The sequence below is a fragment of the Colletes latitarsis genome, chromosome 3, assembly GCF_051014445.1.
Source record: "Colletes latitarsis isolate SP2378_abdomen chromosome 3, iyColLati1, whole genome shotgun sequence".
Lineage (NCBI taxonomy): Eukaryota > Metazoa > Arthropoda > Insecta > Hymenoptera > Colletidae > Colletes > Colletes latitarsis.
Window position 1 is genome coordinate 2,799,097 of NC_135136.1, and position 19,700 is coordinate 2,818,796.

The window sequence follows — 19,700 nt, forward strand, 5'->3', positions numbered from 1 at the left end:
GTTATCCTCTAAAATATTGATCCATACCAGGTTTAATGGACTGTTTCAGTGTGGTACCACTTTACTACGTGATCCAAAGCAGAAAAAACCCTCGATCAGGTCAACATGTATGTTAAAACTACGAAAGTATGACCCTGATGAGGGCAAATCCCAGGCCTAACCTAGACCTATCATGCGTTGTCCTCTAAAATATTGATGGAAACCAGGTTTAATTGACTGTTTGAGTGTTGTACTTCATTACTACGTGATGCAATCCAGACAAAGGCCTGGATCTAGCCATCAAGTATGAGAAATATGCGAAAGAATGAGCCTGATGAGAGCAAATCCCAGACCTAACCTAGACCTAACATGAATTATTCTCTAATATATTGATCGAAACCAGGTTTAATTGACTGTTTCAGTGTGGTCCCACATTACTACGTGATCCAAACCAGAAAAATCCCAGGATCCGTTCAACAAGTATGTGAAGAATGCGAAAGTATGAGTCTGATGAGTGAAAATCCCCGGCCTAACCTAGACCTAACATGCATTATCCTCTAAAATATTGATCGAAACCAGGTTTAATGGACTGTTTCAGTGTGGTACCACATTACTATGTGTTCCAAACCAGAAAAAACCAGGATCTGTTCAAGAAGTATGTGAAGAATGCGAAAGTATGAGTCTGATGAGTGAAAATCCCCGGCCTAACCTAGACCTAACATGCGTTATCCTCAAAAATATTGATCGAAACCAGGTTTAATCGACTGTTTCAGTGTGGTACCACACTACTACGTGACCCAATCCAGAAAAAACCCAGGATCTGTTCAACAAGTATGTGAAAAACGCGAAAGTATGAGCCTGATGAGGGAAAATCCCAGACCTATCCCAGACCTAACTTGCGTTATCCTCTAAAGTATTGATCGAAACCAGGTTGAATTGACTGTTTCTGTGTGGTACCACATTACTACGTGATACAATCCAGAAATAGCCCAGGATCTAACCATGAAGTATGAGAAATATGCGAAAGTATGAGCCTGACGAGGGCAAATCCTAGACCTAACCCAGACCTAACATGCGTTATCCTCAAAAATATTGATCGAAACCAGGTTTAATCGACTGTTTCAGTGTGGTACCACACTACTACGTGACCCAATCCAGAAAAAAACCCAGGATCTGTTCAACAAGTATGTGAAAAACGCGAAAGTATGAGCCTGATGAGGGAAAATCCCAGACCTATCCCAGACCTAACTAGCGTTATCCTCTAAAATATTGATCGAAACCAGGTTTAATTGACTGTTTCTGTGTGGTACCACATTACTACGTGATACAATCCAGAAATAGCCCAGGATCTAGCCATGAAGTATGAGAAATATGCGAAAGTATGAGCCTGACGAGGGCAAATCCTAGACCTAACCCAGACCTAACATGCGTTATCCTCTAAAATATTTATCAAGACCAGGTTTAATTGATTGTTTCTGTGTGGTCCCACATTACTACGTGATCCAAACCAGAAAAAACCCAGGATCCGTTAAACAAGTATGAGAAGAATGCGAAAGTATGAGTCTGATGAGTGAAAATCCCAGGCCTAACCTAGACCTAACATGCGTTATCCTCAAAAATACTGATCGAAACCTGGTTTAATCGACTGTTTCAGTGTGGTACCACATTACTATGCGATCCAAACCAGAAAATAACCCAGGATCTGTTCAACGAGTATGTGAAAAACGCGAAAGTATGAGCCTGATGTGGGCAAATCCCAGATCTATCCCAGACCTAACTTGCGTTGTCCGCTAAGATATTGATGGAAACCAGGTTTAATTGACTGCTTCAGTGTTGTACTTCATTACTACGTGATGCAATCCAGAAAAAGCCCAGGATCTAGCCATCAAGTATGAGAAATATGCGAAAGAATGAGCCTGATGAGAGCAAATCCCAGACCTAACCCAAACCTAACATGCGTTATCCTCTAAAATATTGATCAAGATCAGGTTTAATCGAATGTTTCAGTGTGGTACCACATTACTACGTGAACCAAACCAGAAAAAACCCAGGATCCGTTCAACAAGTATGTGAAGAATGCGAAAGTATGAGTCTGATGAGTGAAAATCCCAGGGCTAACCTAGACCTAACATGCGTTATCCTCTAAAATATTGATCCATACCAGGTTTAATGGACTGTTTCAGTGTGGTACCACTTTACTACGTGATCCAAAGCAGAAAAAACCCTCGATCAGGTCAACATGTATGTTAAAACTACGAAAGTATGACCCTGATGAGGGCAAATCCCAGGCCCAACCTAGACCTATCATGCGTTGTCCTCTAAAATATTGATGGAAACCAGGTTTAATTTACTGTTTCAGTGTTGTACTTCATTACTACGTGATGCAATCCAGAAAAAGGCCTGGATCTAGCCATCAAGTATGAGAAATATGCGAAAGAATGAGCCTGATGAGAGCAAATCCCAGACCTAACCTAGACCTAACATGAATTATTCTCTAATATATTGATCGAAACCAGGTTTAATTGACTGTTTCAGTGTGGTCCCACATTACTACGTGATCCAAACCAGAAAAAACCCAGGATCCGTTCAACAAGTATGTGAAGAATGCGAAAGTATGAGTCTGATGAGTGAAAATCCCCGGCCTAACCTAGACCTAACATGCATTATCCTCTAAAATATTGATCGAAACCAGGTTTAATGGACTGTTTCAGTGTGGTACCACATTACTATGTGTTGCAAACCAGAAAAAACCAGGATCTGTTCAAGAAGTATGTGAAGAATGCGAAAGTATGAGTCTGATGAGTGAAAATCCCCGGCCTAACCTAGACCTAACATGCGTTATCCTCAAAAATATTGATCGAAACCAGGTTTAATCGACTGTTTCAGTGTGGTACCACACTACTACGTGACCCAATCCAGAAAAAACCCAGGATCTGTTCAACAAGTATGTGAAGAATGCGAAAGTATGAGTCTGATGAGTGAAAATCCCCGGCCTAACCTAGACCTAACATGCGTTATCCTCAAAAATATTGATCGAAACCAGGTTTAATCGACTGTTTCAGTGTGGTACCACACTACTACGTGACCCAATCCAGAAAAAACCCAGGATCTGTTCAACAAGTATGTGAAAAACGCGAAAGTATGAGCCTGATGAGGGAAAATCCCAGACCTATCCCAGACCTAACTTGCGTTATCCTCTAAAGTATTGATCGAAACCAGGTTTAATTGACTGTTTCAGTGTAGTCCCACATTACTACGTGATCCAAACCAGAAAAAACCCAGGATTCGTTCAACAAGTATGTGAAGAATGCGAAAGTATGAGTCTGATGAGTGAAAATCCCAGGGCTAACCTAGACCTAACATGCGTTATCCTCTAAAATATTGATCCATACCAGGTTTAATGGACTGTTTCAGTGTGGTACCACTTTACTACGTGATCCAAAGCAGAAAAAACCCTCGATCAGGTCAACATGTATGTTAAAACTACGAAAGTATGACCCTGATGAGGGCAAATCCCAGGCCTAACCTAGACCTATCATGCGTTGTCCTCTAAAATATTGATGGAAACCAGGTTTAATTGACTGTTTGAGTGTTGTACTTCATTACTACGTGATGCAATCCAGACAAAGGCCTGGATCTAGCCATCAAGTATGAGAAATATGCGAAAAAATGAGCCTGATGAGAGCAAATCCCAGACCTAACCTAGACCTAACATGAATTATTCTCTAATATATTGATCGAAACCAGGTTTAATTGACTGTTTCAGTGTGGTCCCACATTACTACGTGATCCAAACCAGAAAAAACCCAGGATCCGTTCAACAAGTATGTGAAGAATGCGAAAGTATGAGTCTGATGAGTGAAAATCCCAGGGCTAACCTAGACCTAACATGCGTTATCCTCTAAAATATTGATCCATACCAGGTTTAATGGACTGTTTCAGTGTGGTACCACTATACTACGTGATCCAAAGCAGAAAAAACCCTCGATCAGGTCAACATGTATGTTAAAACTACGAAAGTATGACCCTGATGAGGGCAAATCCCAGGCCTAACCAAGACCTATCATGCGTTGTCCTCTAAAATATTGATGGAAACCAGGTTTAATTGACTGTTTCAGTGTTGTACTTCATTACTACGTGATGCAATCCAGAAAAAGGCCTGGATCTAGCCATCAAGTATGAGAAATATGCGAAAGAATGAGCCTGATGAGAGCAAATCCCAGACCTAACCTAGACCTAACATGAATTATTCTCTAATATATTGATCGAAACCAGGTTTAATTGACTGTTTCAGTGTGGTCCCACATTACTACGTGATCCAAACCAGAAAAAACCCAGGATCCGCTCAACAAGTATGTGAAGAATGCGAAAGTATGAGTCTGATGAGTGAAAATCCCCGGCCTAACCTAGACCTAACATGCGTTATCCTCAAAAATATTGATCGAAACCAGGTTTAATCGACTGTTTCAGTGTGGTACCACACTACTACGTGACCCAATCCAGAAAAAACCCAGGATCTGTTCAACAAGTATGTGAAAAACGCGAAAGTATGAGCCTGATGAGGGAAAATCCCAGACCTATCCCAGACCTAACTTGCGTTATCCTCTAAAGTATTGATCGAAACCAGGTTTAATTGACTGTTTCAGTGTAGTCCCACATTACTACGTGATCCAAACCAGAAAAAACCCAGGATTCGTTCAACAAGTATGTGAAGAATGCGAAAGTATGAGTCTGATGAGTGAAAATCCCAGGGCTAACCTAGACCTAACATGCGTTATCCTCTAAAATATTGATCCATACCAGGTTTAATGGACTGTTTCAGTGTGGTACCACTTTACTACGTGATCCAAAGCAGAAAAAACCCTCGATCATGTCAACATGTATGTTAAAACTACGAAAGTATGACCCTGATGAGGGCAAATCCCAGGCCTAACCTAGACCTATCATGCGTTGTCCTCTAAAATATTGATGGAAACCAGGTTTAATTGACTGTTTGAGTGTTGTACTTCATTACTACGTGATGCAATCCAGACAAAGGCCTGGATCTAGCCATCAAGTATGAGAAATATGCGAAAGAATGAGCCTGATGAGAGCAAATCCCAGACCTAACCTAGACCTAACATGAATTATTCTCTAATATATTGATCGAAACCAGGTTTAATTGACTTTTTCAGTGTGGTCCCACATTACTACGTGATCCAAACCAGAAAAAACCCAGGATCCGTTCAACAAGTATGTGAAGAATGCGAAAGTATGAGTCTGATGAGTGAAAATCCCCGGCCTAACCTAGACCTAACATGCATTATCCTCTAAAATATTGATCGAAACCAGGTTTAATGGACTGTTTCAGTGTGGTACCACATTACTATGTGTTCCAAACCAGATAAAACCAGGATCTGTTCAAGAAGTATGTGAAGAATGCGAAAGTATGAGTCTGATGAGTGAAAATCCCCGGCCTAACCTAGACCTAACATGCGTTATCCTCAAAAATATTGATCGAAACCAGGTTTAATCGACTGTTTCAGTGTGGTACCACACTACTACGTGACCCAATCCAGAAAAAACCCAGGATCTGTTCAACAAGTATGTGAAAAACGCGAAAGTATGAGCCTGATGAGGGAAAATCCCAGAACTATCCCAGACCTAACTTGCGTTATCCTCTAAAGTATTGATCGAAACCAGGTTTAATTGACTGTTTCTGTGTGGTACCACATTACTACGTGATACAATCGAGAAATAGCCCAGGATCTAGCCATGAAGTATGAGAAATATGCGAAAGTATGAGCCTGACGAGGGCAAATCCTAGACCTAACCCAGACCTAACTTGCGTTATCCTCTAAAATATTTATCAAGACCAGGTTTAATTGACTGTTTCAGTGTGGTCCCACATTACTACGTGATCCAAACCAGGAAAAACCCAGGATCCGTTCAACAAGTATGTGAAGAATGCGAAAGTATGAGTCTGATGAGTGAAAATCCCCGGCCTAACCTAGACCTAACATGCGTTATCCTCAAAAATATTGATCGAAACCAGGTTTAATCGACTGTTTCAGTGTGGTACCACACTACTACGTGACCCAATCCAGAAAAAACCCAGGATCTGTTCAACAAGTGTGTGAAAAACGCGAAAGTATGAGCCTGATGTGGGCAAATCCCAGACCTATCCCAGACCTAACTTGCGTTGTCCGCTAAGATATTGATGGAAACCAGGTTTAATTGACTGCTTCAGTGTTGTACTTCATTACTACGTGATGCAATCCGGAAAAAGCCCAGGAACTAGCCATCAAGTATGAGAAATATGCAAAAGTATGAGCCTGACGAGGGCAAATCCTAGACCTAACCCAGACCTAACATGCGTTATCCTCTAAAATATTTATCAAGACCAGGTTTAATTGACTGTTTCAGTGTGGTCCCACATTACTACGTGATCCAAACCAGGAAAAACCCAGGATCCGTTCAACAAGTATGTGAAGAATGCGAAAGTATGAGTCTGATGAGTGAAAATCCCCGGCCTAACCTAGACCTAACATGCATTATCCTCTAAAATATTGATCGAAACCAGGTTTAATGGACTGTTTCAGTGTGGTACCACATTACTATGCGATCCAAACCAGAAAATAACCCCGGATCTGTTCAACGAGTATGTGAAAAACGCGAAAGTATGAGCCTGATGTGGGCAAATCCCAGACCTATCCCAGACCTAACTTGCGTTGTCCGCTAAGATATTGATGGAAACCAGGTTTAATTGACTGCTTCAGTGTTGTACTTCATTACTACGTGATGCAATCCGGAAAAAGCCCAGGAACTAGCCATCAAGTATGAGAAATATGCAAAAGAATGAGCCTGATGAGAGCAAATCCCAGACCTAACCCAAACCTAACATGCGTTATCCTCTAAAATATTGATCAAGATCAGGTTTAATCGAATGTTTCAGTGTGGTACCACATTACTACGTGAACCAAACCAGAAAAAACCCAGGATCCGTTCAACAAGTATGTGAAGAATGCGAAAGTATGAGTCTGATGAGTGAAAATCCCAGGGCTAACCTAGACCTAACATGCGTTATCCTCTAAAATATTGATCCATACCAGGTTTAATGGACTGTTTCAGTGTGGTACCACTATACTACGTGATCCAAAGCAGAAAAAACCCTCGATCAGGTCAACATGTATGTTAAAACTACGAAAGTATGACCCTGATGAGGGCAAATCCCAGGCCTAACCAAGACCTATCATGCGTTGTCCTCTAAAATATTGATGGAAACCAGGTTTAATTGACTGTTTCAGTGTTGTACTTCATTACTACCTGATGCAATCCAGAAAAAGGCCTGGATCTAGCCATCAAGTATGAGAAATATGCGAAAGAATGAGCCTGATGAGAGCAAATCCCAGACCTAACCTAGACCTAACATGAATTATTCTCTAATATATTGATCGAAACCAGGTTTAATTGACTGTTTCAGTGTGGTCCCACATTACTACGTGATCCAAACCAGAAAAAACCCAGGATCCGCTCAACAAGTATGTGAAGAATGCGAAAGTATGAGTCTGATGAGTGTAAATCCCCGGCCTAACCTAGACCTAACATGCGTTATCCTCAAAAATATTGATCGAAACCAGGTTTAATCGACTGTTTCAGTGTGGTACCACACTACTACGTTACCCAATCCAGAAAAAACCCAGGATCTGTTCAACAAGTATGTGAAAAACGCGAAAGTATGAGCCTGATGAGGGAAAATCCCAGACCTATCCCAGACCTAACTTGCGTTATCCTCTAAAATATTGATCGAAACCAGGTTTAATTGACTGTTTCTGTGTGGTACCACATTACTACGTGATACAATCCAGAAATAGCCCAGGATCTAGCCATGAAGAATGAGAAATATGCGAAAGTATGAGCCTGACGAGGGCAAATCCTAGACCTAACCCAGACCTAACATGCGTTATCCACAAAAATATTGATCGAAACCAGGTTTAATCGACTGTTTCAGTGTGGTACCACACTACTACGTGACCTAATCCAGAAAAAACCCAGGATCCGTTCAACAAGTATGAGAAGAATGCGAAAGTATGAGTCTGATGAGTGATAATCCCAGGCCTAACCTAGACCTAACATGCGTTATCCTCAAAAATATTGATCGAAACCTGGTTTAATCGACTGTTTCAGTGTGGTACCACATTACTATGCGATCCAAACCAGAAAATAACCCAGGAGCTGTTCAACGAGTATGTCAAAAACGCGAAAGTATGAGCCTGATATGGGCAAATCCCAGACTTATCCCAGACCTAACTTGCGTTGTCCTCTAAGATATTGATAGAATCCAGGTTTAATTGACTGCTTCAGTGTTGTACTTCATTACTACGTGATGCAATCCAGAAAAAGGCCAGGATCTAGCCATCAAGTATGAGAAATATGCGAAAGAATGAGCCTGATGAGAGCAAATCCCAGACCTAACCTAGACCTAACATGAATTATACTCTAAAATATTGATCAAAACCAGGTTTAATTGACTGTTTCAGTGTGGTAACACATTACTACGTGATCCAAACCAGAAAAACCCCAGGATCCGTTCAACAAGTATGAGAAGAATGCGAAAGTATGAGTCTGATGAGTGAAAATCCCAGGCCTAACCTAGACCTAACATGCGTAATCCTCAAAAATATTGATCGAAACCTGGTTTAATCGACTGTTTCAGTGTGGTACGACATTACTATGGGATCCAAACCAGAAAATAACCCAGGATCTGTTCAACGAGTATGTGAAGTGTGCGAAAGTATGAGTCTGATGAGGGCAAATCCCAGACCTATCCCAGACCTAACATGCGTTATCCTCTAAAATATTTATCAAGACCAGGTTTAATTGATTGTTTCAGTGTGGTCCCACATTACTACGTGATCCAAACCAGAAAAAACCAAGGATCCGTTCAACAAGTATGTGAAGAATGCGAAAGTATGAGTCTGATGAGTTGAAATCCCAGACCTAACCTAGACCTAACATGCGTTATCCTCTAAAATGTTGATCCAAACCAGGTTTAATGGACTGTTTCAGTGTGGTACCACACTACTACGTGATCCAAACCAGAAAAAACCCAGGATCTGTTAGCAAGTATGTGAAAAACGCGAAAGTATGAGTCTGATGAGTGAAAATCCCAGACCTAACCTAGACCTAACATGCGTTATCCTCTAAAATGTTGATCCAAACCAGGTTTAATGGACTGTTTCAGTGTGGTACCACACTACTACGTGATCCAAACCAGAAAAAACCCAGGATCTGTTCAACAAGTATGTGAAAAACGCGAAAGAATGAGCCTGAAGTGGGCAAATCCCAGACCTATCCCAGACCTAACTTGCGTTGTCCTCTAAGATATTGATGGAAACCAGGTTTAATTGACTGCTTCAGTGTTGTACTTCATTACTACGTGATGCAATCCAGAAAAAGGCCTGGATCTAGCCATCAAGTATGAGAAATATGCGAAAGAATGAGCCTGATGAGAGCAAATCCCAGACCTAACCTAGACCTAACATGAATTATTCTCTAATATATTGATCGAAACCAGGTTTAATTGACTGTTTCAGTGTGGTCCCACATTACTACGTGATCCAAACCAGAAAAAACCCAGGATCCGTTCAACAAGTATGTGAAGAATGCGAAAGTATGAGTCTGATGAGTGAAAATCCCCGGCCTATCCCAGACCTAACTTGCGTTATCCTCTAAAATATTGATTAAACCAGGTTTAGTTGACTGTTTCTGTGTGGTACCACATTACTACGTGATACAATCCAGAAATAGCCCAGGATCTAGCCATGAAGAATGAGAAATATGCGAAAGTATGAGCCTGACGAGGGCAAATCCTAGACCTAACCCAGACCTAACATGCGTTATCCTCAAAAATATTGATCGAAACCAGGTTTAATCGACTGTTTCAGTGTGGTACCACACTACTACGTGACCCAAACCAGAAAAAACCCAGGATCCGTTCAACAAGTATGAGAAGAATGCGAAAGTATGAGTCTGATGAGTGATAATCCCAGGCCTAACCTAGACCTAACATGCGTTATCCTCAAAAATATTGATCGAAACCTGGTTTAATCGACTGTTTCAGTGTGGTACCACATTACTATGCGATCCAAACCAGAAAATAACCCAGGAGCTGTTCAACGAGTATGTGAAAAACGCGAAAGTATGAGCCTGATGTGGGCAAATCCCAGACCTATCCCAGACCTAACTTGCGTTGTCCTCTAAGATATTGATGGAATCCAGGTTTAATTGACTGTTTCAGTGTTGTACTTCATTACTACATGATGCAATCCAGAAAAAGGCCAGGATCTAGCCATCAAGTATGAGAAATATGCGAAAGAATGAGCCTGATGAGAGCAAATCCCAGACCTAACCTAGACCTAACATGAATTATTCTCTAAAATATTGATCAAAACCAGGTTTAATTGACTGTTTCAGTGTGGTACCACATTACTACGTGATCCAAACCAGAAAAAACCCAGGATCCGTTCAACAAGTATGAGAAGAATCCGAAAGTATGAGTCTGATGAGTGAAAATCCCAGGGCTAACCTAGACCTAATATGCGTTATCCTCAAAAATATTGATCGAAACCTGGTTTAATCGACTGTTTCAGTGTGGTACCACATTACTATGGGATCCAAACCAGAAAATAACCCAGGATCTGTTCAACGAGTTTGTGAAGTGTGCGAAAGAATGAGCCTGATGAGAGCAAATCCCAGACCTACCCCAGACCTAACATGAATTATTCTCTAAAATATTGATCGAAACCAGGTTTAATTGACTGTTTCAGTGTGGTACCACATTACTACGTGAACCAAACCAGAAAAAACCCAGGATCAGTTCAACAAGTATCTGAAAAACGCGAAAGTATGAGCCTGATGTGGGCAAATCCCAGACCTATCCCAGACCTAACTTGCGTTGTCCTCTAAGATATTGATGGAAACCAGGTTTAATTGACTGTTTCAGTGTTGTACTTCATTACTACGTGATGCAATCCAGAAAAAGCCCAGGAACTAGCCATCAAGTATGAGAAATATGCGAAAGAATGAGCCTGATGAGAGCAAATCCCAGACCTAACCTAGACCTAACATGAATTATTCTCTACTATATTGATCGAAACCTGGTTTAATCGACTGTTTCAGTGTGGTACGACATTACTATGGGATCCAAACCAGAAAATAACCCAGGATCTGTTCAACGAGTATGTGAAGTGTGCGAAAGTATGAGTCTGATGAGGGCAAATCCCAGACCTATCCCAGACCTAACATGCGTTATCCTCTAAAATATTTATCAAGACCAGGTTTAATTGATTGTTTCAGTGTGGTCCCACATTACTACGTGATCCAAACCTGAAAAAACCCAGGATCCGTTCAACAAGTATGTGAAGAATGCGAAAGTATGAGTCTGATGAGTGGAAATCCCAGACCTATCCTAGACCTAACATGCGTTATCCTCTAAAATGTTGATCCAAACCAGGTTTAATGGACTGTTTCAGTGTGGTACCACACTACTACGTGATCCAAACCAGAAAAAACCCAGGATCTGTTAGCAAGTATGTGAAAAACGCGAAAGTATGAGTCTGATGAGTGAAAATCCCAGACCTAACCTAGACCTAACATGCGTTATCCTCTAAAATGTTGATCCAAACCAGGTTTAATGGACTGTTTCAGTGTGGTACCACACTACTACGTGATCCAAACCAGAAAAAACCCAGGGTCTGTTCAACAAGTATGTGAAAAACGCGAAAGTATGAGCCTGAAGTGGGCAAATCCCAGACCTATCCCAGACCTAACTTGCGTTGTCCTCTAAGATATTGATGGAAACCAGGTTTAATTGACTGCTTCAGTGTTGTACTTCATTACTACGTGATGCAATCCAGAAAAAGGCCTGGATCTAGCCATCAAGTATGAGAAATATGCGAAAGAATGAGCCTGATGAGAGCAAATCCCAGACCTAACCTAGACCTAAGATGAATAATTCTCTAATATATTGATCGAAACCAGGTTTAATTGACTGTTTCAGTGTGGTCCCACGTTACTACGTGATCCAAACCAGAAAAAACCCAGGATCCGTTCAACAAGTATGTGAAGAATGCGAAAGTATGAGTTTGATGAGTGAAAATCCCAGGGCTAACCTAGAGCTAACATGCGTTATCCTCTAAAATATTGATCCATACCAGGTTTAATGGACTGTTTCAGTGTGGTACCACTTTACTACGTGATCCAAAGCAGAAAAAACCCTCGATCAGGTCAACATGTATGTTAAAACTACGAAAGTATGACCCTGATGAGGGCAAATCCCAGGCCTAACCTAGACCTATCATGCGTTGTCCTCTAAAATATTGATGGAAACCAGGTTTAATTGACTGTTTCAGTGTTGTACTTCATTACTACGTGATGCAATCCAGAAAAAGGCCTGGATCTAGCCATCAAGTATGAGAAATATGCGAAAGAATGAGCCTGATGAGAGCAAATCCCAGACCTAACCTAGACCTAACATGAATTATTCTCTAATATATTGATCGAAACCAGGTTTAATTGACTGTTTCAGTGTGGTCCCACATTACTACGTGATCCAAACCAGAAAAAACCCAGGATCCGTTCAACAAGTATGTGAAGAATGCGAAAGTATGAGTCTGATGAGTGAAAATCCCCGGCCTATCCCAGACCTAACTTGCGTTATCCTCTAAAATATTGATTAAACCAGGTTTAATTGACTGTTTCTGTGTGGTACCACATTACTACGTGATACAATCCAGAAATAGCCCAGGATCTAGCCATGAAGAATGAGAAATATGCGAAAGTATGAGCCTGACGAGGGCAAATCCCAGACCTAACCCAGACCTAACATGCGTTATCCTCAAAAATATTGATCGAAACCAGGTTTAATCGACTGTTTCAGTGTGGTACCACACTACTACGTGACCCAAACCAGAAAAAACCCAGGATCCGTTCAACAAGTATGAGAAGAATGCGAAAGTATGAGTCTGATGAGTGATAATCCCAGGCCTAACCTAGACCTAACATGCGTTATCCTCAAAAATATTGATCGAAACCTGGTTTAATCGACTGTTTCAGTGTGGTACCACATTACTATGCGATCCAAGCCAGAAAATAACCCAGGAGCTGTTCAACGAGTATGTGAAAAACGCGAAAGTATGAGCCTGATGTGGGCAAATCCCAGACCTATCCCAGACCTAACTTGCGTTGTCCTCTAAGATATTGATGGAATCCAGGTTTAATTGACTGTTTCATTGTTGTACTTCATTACTACGTGATGCAATCCAGAAAAAGGCCAGGATCTAGCCATCAAGTATGAGAAATATGCGAAAGAATGAGCCTGATGAGAGCAAATCCCAGACCTAACCTAGACCTAACATGAATTATTCTCTAAAATATTGATCAAAACCAGGTTTAATTGACTGTTTCAGTGTGGTACCACATTACTACGTGATCCAAACCAGAAAAAACCCAGGATCCGTTCAACAAGTATGAGAAGAATCCGAAAGTATGAGTCTGATGAGTGAAAATCCCAGGCCTAACCTAGACCTAATATGCGTTATCCTCAAAAATATTGATCGAAACCTGGTTTAATCGACTGTTTCAGTGTGGTACCACATTACTATGGGATCCAAACCAGAAAATAACCCAGGATCTGTTCAACGAGTATGTGAAGTGTGCGAAAGAATGAGCCTGATGAGAGCAAACCCCAGACCTACCCCAGACCTAACATGAATTATTCTCTAAAATATTGATCGAAACCAGGTTTAATTGACTGTTTCAGTGTGGTACCACATTACTACGTGAACCAAACCAGAAAAAACCCAGGATCTGTTAAACGAGTATGTGAAGTGTGCGAAAGTATGAGCCTGATGAGGGCGAATTCCAGACCTATCCCAGACCTAACTTGCGTTATCCTCCAAAATATTGATCGAAACAAGGTTTAATTGACTGTCTCAGTGTGGTACCATATTACTACGTGATCCAATCCAGAAATAGCCCAGGATGTAGCCATGAAGTATGAGAAATTTGCGAAAGTATGAGCCTGATGAGGGCAAATCCTAGACCTAACCCAGACCTAACATACGTTATCATCTAAAATATTTATCACACCTGGTTTAATTGATTGTTTCAGTGTGGTACCACATTACTACGTGAACCATACCAGAAAAAACCCAGGATCCGTTCAACAAGTATCTGAAGAATGCGAAAGTATGAGTCTGATGAGTGAAAATTTCAGGGCTAACCTAGACCTAACATGCATTATCCTCTAAAATATTGATCCAAACCAGGTTTTTTGGACTGTTTCAGTGTGGTACCACTTTACTACGTGATCCAAAGCAGAAAAAACCCTCGATCAGGTCAGCATGTATGTTAGAACTGCGAAAGTATGAGCCTGATGAGGGCAAGTCCTAGTCCTAACCCAGGCCTAACATGCGTTATCTTCTAAAATATTGAGCGAAACCAGGTTTAATGGACTGTTTCAGTGTGGTAACTCACTACTTCGTGATCCAAACCAGAGAAAACCCAGGATCTGTTCAACAAGTATGCGAAAAACGCGAAACTGTGAGCCTGAGGAGGGCAAATCTTAGACCTAACACAGACCTAAGATGCGTTATCCTCTAAAATATTTATCCAGACCAGGTTTCATTGAATGTTTCAGTGTGGTACCACATTACTACGTGATCCAATCCAGAAATAGCCCAGGATCTAGCCATGAAGTATGAGAAATATGCGAAAGTATGAGCCTGATGAGGGCAAATCCTAGACCTAACCCAAACCTAACATGCGTTATCCTCTAAAATATTGATCAAGACCAGGTTTAATTGAATGTTTCTGTGTGGTACCACATTACTACGTGAACCAAACCAGAAAAAACCCAGGATCTGTTAAACGAGTATGTGAAGTGTGCGAAAGTATGAGACTGATGAGGGCGAATCCCAGACCTATCCCAGACCTAACTTGCGTTATCCTCCAAAATATTGATCGAAACAAGGTTTAATTGACTGTTTCAGCGTGGTACCACATTACTACGTGATACAATCCAGAAACAGCCCAGGATCTAGCCATGAAGTATGAGAAATATGCGAAAGTATGAGCCTGATGTGGGCAAATCCCAGACCTAACCCAAACCCAACATGCGTTATCCTCTAAAATATTTATCAAGACCAGGTTTGTTTGAATGTTTCAGTGTGGTACCACATTACTACGTGATCCAAACCAGAAAAAACCCAGGATCCGTTCAACAAGTATGTGAAGAATGCGAACGTAAGAGTCTGATGAGGGCAAATCCCAGACCTATCCCAGACCTAACTTGCGTTGTCCTCTAAGATATTGATGGTAACCAGGTTTAATTGACTGTTTTAGTGTTGTACTTCATTACTACGTGATGCAATCCAGAAAAAGCCCAGGATCTAGCTATCAAATATGAGAAATATGCGAAAGAATGAGTCTGATGAGTGCAAATCCCAGACCTAACCTAGACCTAACATGAATTATTCTCTAAAATATTGATCGAAACCAGGTTTAATTGACTGTTTCAGTGTGGTACCACATTACTACGTGGTGCAATCCAGAAAAAGCCCAGGATCTAGCCATCAAGTATGAGAGATATGCGAAAGAATGAGCCTGATGAGAGCAAATCCCAGACCTAACCCAGACCTAACATGAATTATTCTCTAAAATATTCATCGAAACCAGATTTAATTGACTGTTTCAGTGTGGTACCACATTACTACGTGATCCAATCCAGTAATAGCCCAGGATCCAGCCATGAAGTATGAGAAATATGCGAATGTATGAGCCTGACGAGGGCAAGTCCTAGACCTAATCCAGACCTAACATGCGTTATCCTCTAAAATATTTATCAAGACCAGGTTTAATTGATTGTTTCAGTGTGGTCCCATATTAGTACGTGATCCAAACCAGAAAAAACCCAGGATCCGTTCAACAAGTATGTGAAGTATGCCAAAGTATGAGTCTGATGAGTGAAAATCCCAGGCCAAACCCAGACCTAACATGCCTTATCCTCTAAAACATTGATGGAAACCAGGTTTAATTGACTGTTTCAGTGTCGTACTTCATTACTACGTGATGCAATCCAGTAAAAACACAGGATCCGTTCAACAAGTATGTGAAGAATGCGAAAGTATGAGTCTGATGAGTGAAAATCCCCGGCCTAACCTAGACCTAACGTGCGTTATCCTAAAAAATATTGATCGAAACCAGGTTTAATGGACTGTTTCAGTGTGGTCCCACATTACTACGTGATCCAAACCAGAAAAAACCCAGGATCCGTTCAACAAGTATGTGAAGAATGCGAAAGTATGAGTGTGATGAGTGAAAAACCCCGGCCTAACCTAGACCTAACATGCGTTATCCTCAAAAATATTTATCGAAACCTGGTTTAATCGTCTGTTTCAGTGTGGTACCACATTACTATGTGATCCAAACCAGAAAATTACACAGGATCTGTTCAACGAGCATGTGAAGTGTGCGAAAGTATGATTCTAATGAGGGCAAATCCCAGACCTATCCCAGACCTAACATGCGTTATCCTCTAAAATATTTATCAAGCCCAGGTTTAATTGATTGTTTCAGTGTGGTACCACACTACTACGTGACCGAAACCGGAAAACACCCAGGATCTGTTCAACAAGTATGTGAAAAACGCGAAAGTATGTGCCTGATGAGGGCAACTCCCAGACCTATCCCAGACCTAACTTGCGTTATCTTCTAAAATATTGAACGAAACCAGGTTTAATTGACTGTTTCAGCGTGGTACCTCATTACTACGTGATACAATCCAGAAACAGCCCAGGATCTAGCCATGAAGTATGAGAAATATGTAAAAGTATGAGCCTGATGAGGGCAAATCATAGACCTAACCCAGACCTAACATGCGTTATCATCTAAAATATTTATCAAGACCTGGTTTAATTGTTTGTTTCAGTGTGGTACCACATTACTACGTGAACCATACCAGAAAAAACCCAGGATCCGTTCAACAAGTAGGTGAAGTATGCGAAAGTATGAGTCTGATGAGTGAAAATTTCAGGGCTAACCTAGACCTAACATGCATTATCCTCTAAAATATTGATCCAAACCAGGTTTTTTGGACTGTTTCAGTGTGGTACCACTTTACTACGTGATCCAAAGCAGAAAAAACCCTCGATCAGGTCAACATGTATGTTAGAACTGCGAAAGTATGACCCTGATGAGGGCAAATCCCAGGCCTAACCTAGACCTAACATGAATTATTCTCTAAAATATTGATCGAAACCAGATTTAATTGACTGTTTCAGTGTGGTACCACATTACTACGTGATCCAATCCAGTAATAGCCCAGGATCCAGCCATGAAGTATGAGAAATATGCGAAAGTATGAGCCTGACGAGGGCAAATCCTAGACCTAACCCAGACCTAACATGCGTTATCCTCTAAAATATTTATCAAGACCAGGTTTAATTGATTGTTTCAGTGTGGCCCCATATTACTACGTGATCCAAACCAGAAAAAACCCAGGATCCGTTCAACAAGTATGTGAAGTATGCGAAAGTATGAGTCTGATGAGTGAAAATCCCAGGCCAAACCCAGACCTAACATGCCTTATCCTCTAAAACATTGATGGAAACCAGGTTTAATTGACTGTTTCAGTGTCGTACTTCATTACTACGTGATGCAATCCAGTAAAAACCCAGGATCCGTTCAACAAGTATGTGAAGAATGCGAAAGTATGAGTCTGATGAATGAAAATCCCCGGCCTAACCTAGACCTAACATGCGTTATCCTCTAAAATATTTATCAAGACCAGGTTTAATTGATTGTTTCAGTGTGGCCCCATATTACTACGTGATCCAAACCAGAAAAAACCCAGGATCCGTTCAACAAGTATGTGAAGTATGCGAAAGTATGAGCCTGACGAGGGCAAATCCTAGACCTAACCCAGACCTAACATGCGTTATCCTCAAAAATATTGATCGAAACCAGGTTTAATCGACTGTTTCAGTGTGGTACCACACTACTACGTGACCCAAACCAGAAAAAACCCAGGATCCGTTCAACAAGTATGAGAAGAATGCGAAAGTATGAGTCTGATGAGTGATAATCCCAGGCCTAACCTAGACCTAACATGCGTTATCCTCAAAAATATTGATGGAAACCAGGTTTAATCGACTGTTTCAGTGTTGTACTTCATTACTACGTGATGCAATCCAGAAAAAGCCCAGTATCTAGCCATCAAGTATGAGAAATATGCGAAAGAATGAGCCTGATGAGAGCAAATCCCAGACCTAACCTAGACCTAACATGAATTATTCTCTAAAATATTGATGGAAACCAGGTTTAATTGACTGTATCAGTGTTGCACTTCATTACTACATGATCCAAACCAGTAAAAATCCAGGATCCGTTCAACAAGTATGTGAAGAATGCGAAAGTATGAGTGTGATGAGTGAAAAACCCCGGCCTAACCTAGACCTGACATGCGTTATCCTCAAAAATATTGATCGAAACCTGGTTTAATCGTCTGTTTCAGTGTGGTACCACATTACTATGTGATCCAAACCAGAAAATAACCCCGGATCTGTTCAACGAGTATGTGAAGTGAGCGAAAGTATGAGTCTGGTGAGGGCAAATCCCCGACCTATCCCAGACCTAACATGCGTTGTCCTCTAAAATATTTATCAAGACCAGGTTTAATTGATTGTTTCTGTGTGGTCCCGCATTACTACGCGATCCAAACCAGAAAAAACCCAGGATCCGTTCAACAAGTATGTGAAGAATGCGAATGTACGAGTCTGATGAGTGAAAATCACAGACCTAACGTAGACCTAACATGCGTTATCCTCAAAAATATTGATCGAAACCAGGTTTAATCGACTGTTTCAGTGTGGTACCACATTACTACGTGATCCAAACCAGAAAAAAACCCAGGACCTGTTCAACAAGTATGTGAAAAACGCGAAAGTATGAGCCTGATGACGGCAAATCCCAGACCCATCCCAGACCTAACTTGCGTTATCCTCAAAAATATTGATAGAAACCTGGTTTAATCGACTGTTTCAGTGTTGTACTTCATTACTACGAGATCCAATCCAGAAATAGCCCAGGATCTAGCCATGAAGTATGAGAAATATGCGAAAGTATGAGCCTGACGAGGGCAAATCCTAGACCTAACCCAGACCTAACATGCGTTATCCTCCCTAATATTTATCAAGACCAGGTTTAATTGATTGTTTCAGTGTGGTCCCACATTACTACGTGATCCAAACCAGAAAAAACCCAGGATCCGTTCAACAAGTATGTGAAGAATGCGAAAGTATGAGTCTGATGAGTGAAAATCCCAGGCCTAACCTAGGCCTAACATGCGTTATCCTCAAAAATATTGACCGAAACCAGGTTTAATCGATTGTTTCAGTGTGGTACCACACTACTACGTGAACCAAACCGGAAAAAACCCAGGATCTAGCCATCAAGTATGAGAAATATGCGGAAGTATGAGCCTGATGAGGGCGAATCCCTGACCTATCCCAGACCTAACTTGCGTTATCCTCTAAAATATTTATCAAGACCAGGTTTAATTGAATGTTTCAGTGTGGTACCACATTACTACGTGATTCTTACCAGTAAAAACCCAGGATCCGTTCTACAAGTATGTGAAGAATGCGAAAGTATGAGTCTGATGAGTGAAAATCCCCGGCCTA